Source organism: Entelurus aequoreus, linkage group LG06, assembly GCF_033978785.1.
Source record: "Entelurus aequoreus isolate RoL-2023_Sb linkage group LG06, RoL_Eaeq_v1.1, whole genome shotgun sequence".
NCBI lineage: Eukaryota > Metazoa > Chordata > Actinopteri > Syngnathiformes > Syngnathidae > Entelurus > Entelurus aequoreus.
The window spans coordinates 13,630,728-13,642,213 of NC_084736.1; positions in this window are offsets into that span (position 1 = coordinate 13,630,728).

Here is an 11,486-nt window from a genome sequence, read left to right on the forward strand (position 1 = left end):
AATGGTAAAAAACTTGAATGGTCTGAATGAGTTGAAATGGTTGGGTTTGAAGTTTTTCAAATCGGTCGAGAAATGTTAAAGTAGTAACATGTTGAATTGAGAAATGGTATTATGGAATTCCTGGATATTCGGGAAAACCAGGAATTTTTCCAGTTCAAAAAACAACTTTGTTTTTGGTCCTGATTAAAAGGAATTTTTTGACGGTGGAACGGTTAAAGTGGGTTGAAAAATGTGGAAGGAGTAGTCGCCAGAAAAAAGGGTGGAAATAGGGTTTTGGAAAACCAGGAATTCTGGAAAATCCTGGAATTTTTTGGAACTTAGAAAAAGGGTTGTTTGAATTTCCACTATGGTGGAATATGTTGAAGGTGGAATGGTTTGAATGGGTAAAAAAAATGTCCCGGAAAACCTGGAAAATCTCTGAATTTTTGGAATTTGTCAAAAGAAAGTCCGCAATTTCCTAACAGGCTGAATATTTGGAAGTTGGAACAGTTTGAATCAGATGAAAAATGTGTGAATAGTGGAACTTTGAAGTCTGTCCCATTCATTTCAATAGGAAATTCCCAAGAATTTGGGAATTTCGGGAAAGCTGGAATTTTTTTGAAAATGGTAAAAAAAACGTGAATGGTCTGAAAGAGTTGAAATGCTTAGTGTTAAAGTTTTTCAAATCGGTCGGGAAATGTTAAAGTAGTAACATGTTGAATTGAGAAAAATGGTATTACGGAATTCCTGGATATTTGGGAAAACCAGGAATTTTTCCAATTCAAAAAACAACTTTGTTTTTGGTCCTGATTAAAAGGAATTGTTTGACGGTGGAACGGTTAAAGTGGGTTGAAAAATGTGGAAGGAGTAGTCGCCAGAAAAAAGGGTGGAAATAGGGCTTTGGAAAACCAGGAATTCTGGAAAATTCTGGCATTTTTTTGGACTTAGAAAAAGGGTTGTTTGAATTTCCACTATGGTGGTATATGTTGAAGGTGGAATGGTTTAGATGGGTTAAAAAATGTCCCGGAAAACCTGGAATTCTGGGAAATCTCTGAATTTTTGGAATTTGTCGAAGAAAGGCCCGCAATTCCCGAACAGGCTGAATATTTGGAAGTTCAGATGAAAAATGTGGGAATTGTGGAACTTTGAAGACTGTCCCATTCATTTAAATGGGAATTTCCCCAAAATGTGGGAATTTCTGGAAAAGCAGGAATTTTTGATAGCATAGGACTTTATTGTCATTGCACAAGCACAACGAAACTTTGTTTTCAGCACAAACCCGTTCAAGATTAGACAAACAAACAGTGCACAGGGTTACAGAACAGGAACGCTGATGGGTCGCCAAAAGCGCCCCGTAAAAGATGGGAAAAAGGTAAAACGCTGGGGAAGAAGATAAGTAAAAAAATACAATCTAGACTGGGCTCCTAAGGGGGCCTAGTCTGGAGTGGGAAAAAACCTCCATGCCATGCACACATAAACATGTTACATATAATCACGACAACTCGCAACAGAGGGGAGGGGGGGGGAGTTGGGACCCTGGAGGTCGACTGCTGCTATAAAGCGCTGGCAGCCGTCCATCACCCCGGAGGGGAATCAAGCGGTGGTGAGGGCGTGGCGGCGGTGGGGGTGGGGGTGGGGGTATATGCCCATTGTCTTGGGTGTGTTGATGTAGTGTCCATAGGCCTGGGGACGTTCTGCATGCTAGCAAAAGTTCGACTCCAGGTGTCGTGTCGTTGAGGAGGGAGGGACGAGTCCTCGGGGGGGGGGGGGGGGGGTGGGGGGGGTATGTTTTCAGAACAGCCTGCTCCTGTTGTTGCATCAAGGCATCGATCTCTTGCTATAAGCTACTGCTAGTGCGTAAGACCGGATGTTTTGATCCGATCCTACTGGGTTCACTATGACACGGTTAGAGTGTCCGCCCTGAGATCGGTAGGTCCTGAGTTCAAACCCCGGCCGAGTCATACCAAAGACTATAAAAATTGGACCCATTACTTCCCTGCTTGGCACTCAGCATCAAGGGTTGGAATTGGGGGTTAAATCACCAAAAATGATTCCGGAGCGCGGCCACCGCTGCTGCTCACTGCTCCCCTCACCTCCCAGGGGGTCAAATACAGAGGGTAATTTCACCATACCGAGTGTGTGTGTGACTATCAGTGGTAATTTAAATTTAACTTAATTTGCTTACGCCAAGTAATGGCGGGGGACGCTTGCAACTCCAATTTTGGCGATACTGTATCATGATCCATAATGATACCGTACATTGCAGTCAACCGGTGGTACCGAGTTTTCATATATTTTTTTTCCCTCGTAGACGTTTCCCACTTTGTGTAATTTGCTGTCGGATTCCTATGACGGGAGACAAAACGGAAGATTCTCCGACGTCTCATTTGAAGACTAATTGGGTTACTCAACGGGCTGGAGAGGTGGAGCGGCGCGATAATGCTTTAATATGTGCTCTTTGAGAGTCTCAATTAATACGTCATGCATGAGTGGGAATACATCTACAGTATGGATGTGTGTGTGTGGGTGGGGTGGGGGGTGGGGGGGGTGGGGTAAATGTTCCACGGCTATGGTGGCGGAACTGATTTGCATATCTCGGCTAAGAACATTTTACAGCATAATTGGTGAGAGACAAGGAGTGCTCTTTGTTTCTGCTAACCTACATTGTTTCTCCTAGATGGGTATGCTTCTTTTTTTTTTTTTTTTTTTTTGGATGAAAAAAAATTACATACGTTGTCACTTTTCTCAGGAGGAAGTCACGAGAAGGTGAGATTATGTAACAAATAGCTGCGAGCCGCTTAAAAAAGGTGCCGTTTAATTTGCCGCAGCAGATTTCAAGACTGACGACGTGAGGACATTGCGGTGTATATTGTCAATAGACTGTATTAAAGAACGTATACGTGAATGTGCTTTCGAGTAGTCAGTGTGCAGCTTATATAGCAGTGTAGATCTACTATCCACTGAAAATGAGTCAAGACACGACCACTAAATAGCTCATTTTATCTTGCCTATAGTTAAGCATGGTGGTGGCGGAATCATGGTTTGGGGATGCACGTGTGAGCTGTGGTTCATTGGGGTCAAACAGGAATTCTAACACAAGCGAGTGGCAAAATAATTGTGTGTGTAATGGTCTGGGGCTGCACGAGTGCTGCTAAAACTGAGTGACGGTTCATTGAAGGGAAACTTGAATTTTAACACAGGTGAGTAGCAAGATCATTTTCTCTTGCCTATAGTTAAGCATGGTGGTGGCAGAATCATGGTTTTTGTATGCACGAGTGCTGCAGGACCTGGGTGAGCTGTGGTTCATTGAAGGGAAACATGAATTTTAACACAGCTGAGTAGCAAGATCATGGTCTTGGGCTGCACTGGTGCTGCCGGCTCTGGGTGAGCTGTGGTTCATTGGGGCCAAACATGAATTCCAACACAAGTCTAGTCTTGACTACAGTCAAGCATGTCATGGTCTGGGGCTGCACGAGTGCTGCTAAAACTAAGTGAGTGACGGTTCATTGAAGGGAAACATGAATTTTAACACAGCTGAGTATCAAGATCATTTTTTCTTGCCTATAGTTAAGCATGGCGGTGGCGGAATCATGGTTTGGGTATGCACGAGTGCTGCCGGCCCTGGGTGAGCTGTGGTTCATTAGGGTCAAACATGAATTCTAACACAAGCGAGTAGCACAATAAGTGTGTCTTGACTACAGTCAAGCATGGCAGTGGCAGCATCATGGTCTGGGGCTGCACGAGTGCTGCTAAAACTAAGTGAGCGACGGTTCATTGAAGGGAAACATGAATTTTAATACAGGTGAGTAGCAAGATAATTTTTTCTTGCCTACAGTTAAGCATGGTGGTGGCGGAATCATGGTTTTGGGATGCATGAGTGCTGCCGGCCCTGGGTGAGCTGTGGTTCATGGTGGTCAAACAGGAATTCCAACACAAGCGAGTAGCATGACAATTGTGTCTTGACTACAGTCAAGCATGTTGATGGTGGCGGCATCATGGTCTGAGGCTGAATGAGTGCTGCTAAAACAAAGTCAGTGACGGTTCATTGAAGGGAAACATGAATTTTAACACAGCTGAGTATCAAGATCATTTTGTCTTTCCTATAGTTAAGCATGGTGGTGGCGGAATCATGGTGTGGGGATGCACGAGTGCTGCCGGCCCTGGGTGATTTGTGGTTCGTTGGGGTCAAACATTAATTCTAACACAAGCGAGTAGCACATTAATTGTGTCTTGACTACAGTCAAGCATGTTGGTGGTGGCGGCATCATGGTCTGGAGCTACATGAGTGCTGCCGGCCATGGGTGAGCTGTGGTTCATTGGAGTCAAACAGGAATTCCAACACAAGCGAGAAGCCCGATAATTGTGTCTTGACTACAGTCAAGCATGGCGGTGGCATCATAGTCTGGGGCTGCACGAGTGCTGCTAAAACTAAGTGAGCGACGGTTCATTGAAGGGAAACATGAATTTTAATACAGGTGAGTAGCAAGATCATTTTTTCTTGCCTACAGTTAAGCATGCTGGTGGCGGAATCATGGTTTTGGGATGCACGAGTGCTGCCGGCCCTGGGTGAGCTGTGGTTCATGGTGGTCAAACAGGAATTCCAACACAAGCGAGTAGCACGATAAGTGTGTCTTGATTACAGTAAAGCATGGCGGTGGCGGCGGCGTCATGGTCTGGGGCTGCACGAGTGCTGCTAAAACTAAGTGAGTGACGGTTCATTGAAGGGAAACATGAATTTTAACACAGCTGAGTATCAAGATCATTTTTTCTTGCCTATAGTTAAGCATGGCGGTGGCGGAATCATGGTTTGGGTATGCACGAGTGCTGCCGTCCCTGGGTGAGCTGTGGTTCATTGGGGTCAAACATGAATTCTAACACAAGCGAGTAGCACAAAAATTGTGTCTTGACTACAGTCAAGCATGGCGGTGGCGGCACCATGGTCTGGGGCTGCACGAGTGCTGCTAAAACTAAGTGAGTGACGGTTCATTGAAGGGAAACATGAATTTTAACACAGCTGAGTATCAAGATAATTTTGTCTTGCCTATAGTTAAGCATGGTGGAATGAGTGCTGCTAAAACTAAGTGAGTGATGGTTCATTGAAGGGAAACATGAATTTTAACACAGCTGAGTATCAAGATCATTTTTTCTTGCCTATAGTTAAGCATGGCGGTGGCGGAATCATGGTTTGGGTATGCACGAGTGCTGCCGGCCCTGGGTGAGCTGTGGTTCATTGGGGTCAAACATGAATTCTAACACAAGCGAGTAGCACAATAATTGTGTCTTGACTACAGTCAAGCATGGCGGTGGCGGCATCATGGTCTGGGGCTGCACGAGTGCTGCTAAAACTAAGTGAGCGACGGTTCATTGAAGGGAAACATGAATTTTAATACAGGTGAGTAGCAAGATAATTTTTTCTTGCCTACAGTTAAGCATGGTGGTGGCGGAATCATGGTTTTGGGATGCATGAGTGCTGCCGGCCCTGGGTGAGCTGTGGTTCATTGGGGTCAAACAGGAATTCCAACACAAGCGAGTAGCATGACAATTGTGTCTTGACTACAGTCAAGCATGTTGATGGTGGCGGCATCATGGTCTGAGGCTGAATGAGTGCTGCTAAAACAAAGTGAGTGACGGTTCATTGAAGGGAAACATGAATTTTAACACAGCTGAATATCAAGATAATTTTTTCTTGCCTATAGTTAAGCATGGCGTGGCGGCATCATGGTCTGGGGCTGCATGAGTGCTGCTAAAACTAAGTGAGCGACGGTTCATTGAAGGGAAACATGAATTTTAATACAGGTGAGTAGCAAGATAATTTTTTCTTGCCTACAGTTAAGCATGGTGGTGGCGGAATCATGGTTTTGGGATGCATGAGTGCTGCCGGCCCTGGGTGAGCTGTGGTTCATTGGGGTCAAACAGGAATTCCAACACAAGCGAGTAGCATGACAATTGTGTCTTGACTACAGTCAAGCATGTTGATGGTGGCGGCATCATGGTCTGAGGCTGAATGAGTGCTGCTAAAACAAAGTGAGTGACGGTTCATTGAAGGGAAACATGAATTTTAACACTGGTGAGTAGCAAGATAATTTTCTCTTGCCTATAGTTAAGCATGGTGGTGGCAGAATCATGGTTTGTGTATGCACGAGTGCTGCAGGACCTGGGTGAGCTGTGGTTCATTGAAGGGAAACATGAATTTTAACACAGCTGAGTAGCAAGATCATTTTGTCTTGACTACTGTTCAGCATGGTGGTGGCGGAATCATGGTCTAGGGCTGCACTGGTGCTGCCGGCTCTGGGTGAGCTGTGGTTCATTGGGGCCAAACATGAATTCCAACACAAGTCTAGTCTTGACTACAGTCAAGCATGTCATGGTCTGGGGCTGCACGAGTGCTGCTAAAACTAAGTGAGTGACGGTTCATTGAAGGGAAACATGAATTTGAACACAGCTGAGTATCAAGATAATTTTGTCTTTCCTATAGTTAAGCATGGCGTGGCAGAATCATGGTTTGGGTATGCACGAGTGCTGCCGGCCCTGGGTGAGCTGTGGTTCATTGGGGTCAAACATGAATTCTAACACAAGCGAGTAGCACAATAATTGTGTCTTGACTACAGTCAAGCATGGCGGTGGCGGCATCATAGTCTGGGGCTGCACGAGTGCTGCTAAAACTAAGTGAGTGACGGTTCATTGAAGGGAAACATGAATTTTCATACAGATGAGTAGCAAGATAATTTTTTCTTGCCTACAGCTAAGCATGGTGGTGGCGGAATCATGGTTTTGGGATGCATGAGTGCTGCCGGCCCTGGGTGAGCTGTGGTTCATGGTGGTCAAACAGGAATTCTAACACAAGCGAGTAGCAAAATGATTGTGTCTTGACTACAGTCAAGCATGGCGGTGGCATCATGGTCTGGGGCTGCATGAATGCTGCTAAAACTGAGTGACGGTTCATTGAAGGGAAACATTAATTTTAACACAGGTGAGTAGCAAGATAATTTTGTCTTGCCTATAGTCAAGCATGGTGGTGGCTGAATCATGGTTTGGGTATGCACAAGTGCTGCCAGCCCTGGGTGAGCTGTGGTTCATTGGGGTCAAACAGGAATTCCAACACAAGCGAGTAGCACGATAATTGTGTCTTGACTACTGTAGAGCATGGCGGTGGCATCATGGTTTGGGGCTGCATGAGTGCTGCTAAAACTGAGTGACGTTTCATTGAAGGGAAACATGAATTTTAACACAACTGAGTATCAAGATCATTTTTTCTTGCCTATAGTTAAGCATGGCGGTGGCGGAATCATGGTTTGGGTATGCACGAGTGCTGCCGGCCCTGGGTGAGCTGTGGTTCATTGGGGTCAAACATGAATTCTAACACAAGCGAGTAGCACAATAATTGCGTCTTGACTACAGTCAAGCATGTTGGTGGTGTATTTTGTATCCAGTTGCCAGTCGGGTGGCACGCGTGCAGCGAGGTCAGTTGCCCACGCTAAATTTGCATGTGCATAAAAAAACGGCTCACAAACCAACGGCTCACGACTGGGAATCGCTTCTCTTCCTTCACTTAAAAGAACCGTTAAAAAGACTCATTTCGGGTACGAATGTCACATCTCCAATTCTGATTGTCTTCTTCTTCATACTCGACAACTGTGTGACCTAACGCATCATTCACAGCTTGCTAATGACATTATCCTTGTTGGTGCATGAGCCCGAAAACACGGCGCTGTCATGCATCGTCCTGCAATACCCACAATGCACTGCTCTTCCTGCCTTTTCAAGTCCAATCTTTAGGCTGCTGCTACTGTGTGGTCACCAAAAACGCTGACACCATCGCTCGTTGCATCGTGCAGTGTGTTGCCTGCAGAGAACGCCCGCTCAACGAACGTGTTCGGAACTCTGCGCCCCCCTGGGGAGCGGCAAGATGGCCCGAACAGGAGCTCCCTGGCTGCACGGTGTCACAATAAATAAGTGGGGCTTTAATTGAGCGGCCGCATGAGGAGTAGGCGGTGTGTGGCTTTTTAAGACTCCGGGCCCACACATGTCCTCCTCGCACATCTGGCCCACTTCCGGTCTCAGAAGGGGGGGGGGGGAGTTAACTCACGAGTCAACATATAGAACAAGAGGTCACCCTTCAAGTAACCTCCACGTAGTGCTGGCCGGGGGCTACCTTGCGAGCACGGCCATGATCCCTCACGGCAGCCTGCCGATTTGATTTACCTCATCAGCCCAGGCCCCTCCGGCAGCATGGTGGTGAAGGGGTTGCGGACAGTCATAACCTCATCTTATAACCCCCTTCCCTGTTAAGCCATCAGTCTTTCTGACCCTTGTAATTAGCACACAAAGCCCGGGGATGGAAGGGAAGCTCGCTCAATTGGTCCCTGGGAGACTCGGGTCTCAGCCCACAGAAGATATTGCCGCATAGACACTATTTTCATGAAAGCCCAGCATAGATTTGTCTCCTGCCGGACACAGCAAATATTTCATTCGGGGGTGCGCCCGCGGCTTAGAAGCTTGTCGGTATTAGTGCGCGGAAAAGTTGCTCACAGTCCTTGTGGGAACACTTCAAACACTCGTTTACTTTGCGTCCTCACATGATTTGACTTGGAAAAAATTCATCACAATATGTCATTCAGCACCATTCTCGGGGTGTCCCAATACAACCTTTCCACTTCCTGCACGATACCGCTATTGATCCCAATACGATATCAGCACAAAACATACACACTTTTATTAATTTGCTGTCAATCAATCAATCAATCAATCAATCAATGTTTATTTATATAGCCCTAAATCACAAGTGTCTCAAAGGGCTGTACAAGCCACAACGACATCCTCGGTACAGAGCCCACATACGGGCAAGGAAAAACTCACCCCAGTGGGACGTCGGTGAATGACTATAAGAAACCTTGGAGAGGACCGCATATGTGGGTAACCCCCCCCCCCCCCCCCCCCTCTAGGGGAGACCGAAAGCAATGGATGTCGAGTGGGTCTGACATAACATTGTGAAAGTCCAGTCCACAGTGGATCCAACACATCAGCGGGAGTCCAGTCCACAGCGGGCCCAACAGGAAACCATCCCGAGCGGAGACGGGTCAGCAGCGCAGAGATGTCCCCAACCGATGCACAGGCTAGTGGTCCACCCGGGGTCCCGACTCTGGACAGCCAGCACTTCATCCATGGCCACCGGACCTATGCAACTCCCCCTCGCAAGGGACAGGGGAGAAGAGGAGAGAAGAAAAGAAACGGCAGATCAACTGGTCTAAAAAAAGGGGGGTCTATTTAAAGGCTAGATTATACAAATGAGTTTAAAGATGGGACTTAAATGCTTCTACTGAGGTAGCATCTCTAACTGTTACCGGGAGGGCATTCCAGAGTACTGGAGCCCGAATAGAAAACGCTCTATAGCCCGCAGACTTTTTTTTGGCTCTGGGAATCACTAATAAGCCGGAGTTCTTTGAACGCAGATTTCTTGTCGGGACATATGGTACAATACAATCGGCGAGATAGGCTGGAGCTAAACCGTGTAGTATTTTATACGTAAGTAGTAAAACCTTAAAGTCGCATCTTAAGTGCACAGGAAGCCAGTGCAAGTGAGCCAGTATAGGCGTAATATGATCAAACTTTCTTGTTTTTGTCAAAAGCCTTGCAGCCGCATTTTGTACCATCTGTAATCTTTTAATGCTAGACATAGGGAGGCCCGAAAATAATACGTTACAGTAATCGAGACGAGACGTAACGAACGCATGAATAATGATCTCAGCGTCGCTAGTGGACAAGATGGAACGAATTTTAGCGATATTACTGAGATGAAAGAAGGCCGTTTTAGTAACACTCTTAATGTGTGACTCAAACGAGAGAGTTGGGTCGAAGATAATACCCAGATTCTTTACCGAGTCGCCTTGTGTAATTGTTTGGTTGTCAAATGTTAAGGTGGTATTATTAAATAGATGTCGGTGTCTGTGTGGAATGTTAGGAAATTCTTGATCAAGTGAAATTGGTTAAAACAGAGAACATCGTTAGATATGAAGGACACTAAACTATTCAGTGTCCGCCCTGAGATCGGTAGGTCGTGAGTTCAAACCCCGGCCGAGTCATACCAAAGACTTTAAAAATGGGAACCATTACCTCCCTGCTTGGCACTCAGCATCAAGGGTTGGAAGTGGGTGTTTGTCAGGTTCAAACACTGATGACATCTATTAAACAGACAAGAAGCATGGAATCATGCAGAGGCAGAGTTCAATTTAGCTCATGGGGAGAACGCATGGAGCTGCACGCTCAGTCAAAGTCTCGCCCTACGCTCTAAGGTACAGCTCCCGCGTTCCTCTATTTATTCAGGAGTTCCCCAGTCAACATCACTGAGGCCGCCTCTAAAAGGAGTGGTCACACATTTCATTGTGCGTTACAGAATCAATTTTAAACTCCTTTTATTTGTTTTTAAATGTCTAAACAACCTCGCGCCAACATATCTCTCCGACCTCCTTCAGCCTTACTGCCCCACCCGATCCCTAAGATCAGCCGATCAGCTGCTACTGACGGTCCCGGACACAAGGCTGAAGCTTAGAGGTGACAGAGCTTTCGCTGCTGCTGCTCCCAAGCTCTGGAACGACCTACCTCTGATTGTTAGACAAGCCTCCTCTCTTCCTGTTTTTAAATCTCTCTTAAAAACATACTTTTATTCCATGGCTTTTAACATTGAGTGATATCCATCCTGCAATGGCGCCCCATAATACACCTGCTGTGAACCTAGTTTTTATGTTTTTATATGTTGTGTTGTGTTCGCTTGGTTCTCGTATTGTCTTTTAACCTGCCCATTGTACAGCACTTTGGCTACCCCTGTGGTAAATTTTAAATGTGCTTTATAAATAAAGTTGATTTGATTTGATTTGATTTGATTCATGCAAAGCCGCTCCAGTACGCACAATACATGACGGAATGTGCTGGGGGCCTTGTGATTTCGCCTTGTCTCTGCTTCGTCTGCGTGCTGTCGTCTTATCTTCGTTGAGGTCCTTGAAGTCCTTGGCTGTTAGTGGGCTAATACAAACAAAATATCTGCGGCGAGGCCACCCTTCATATGCCGTGGCTGATAACAAGTTTTGTCCTTGCACAGATAGAAAAGTACAACTTGAGCACAATAGCTAATAAGTACAGCAACGGCCTTTAAGCATAAGAGTTAAGTCACACATAATTATTCTAACAGGGTTTAATCACCAAAATGATTCCCGAGCGCGGCCACCGGTGCTGCTCACTGCTCCCCTTACCTCCCAGGATGTGGAACAAAGGGATGGGTCAAAAAATTGTTCTTGTGCGGCCGCACAAGAAATTAAAAAAAATAAACTAAAAAATATGTTTTTATTTAATTGTATTTGTTTTATTAAATCAACAGAAAAAACACAATATATACATTATATATCAATATAGATCAATACAGTCTGCAGGGATACAGTCCGTAAGCACACATGATTGTATTTCTTTATGCAAAAAAATAAAAATAAAAAATAAATAAAAAAATTAAAAAAATTAAA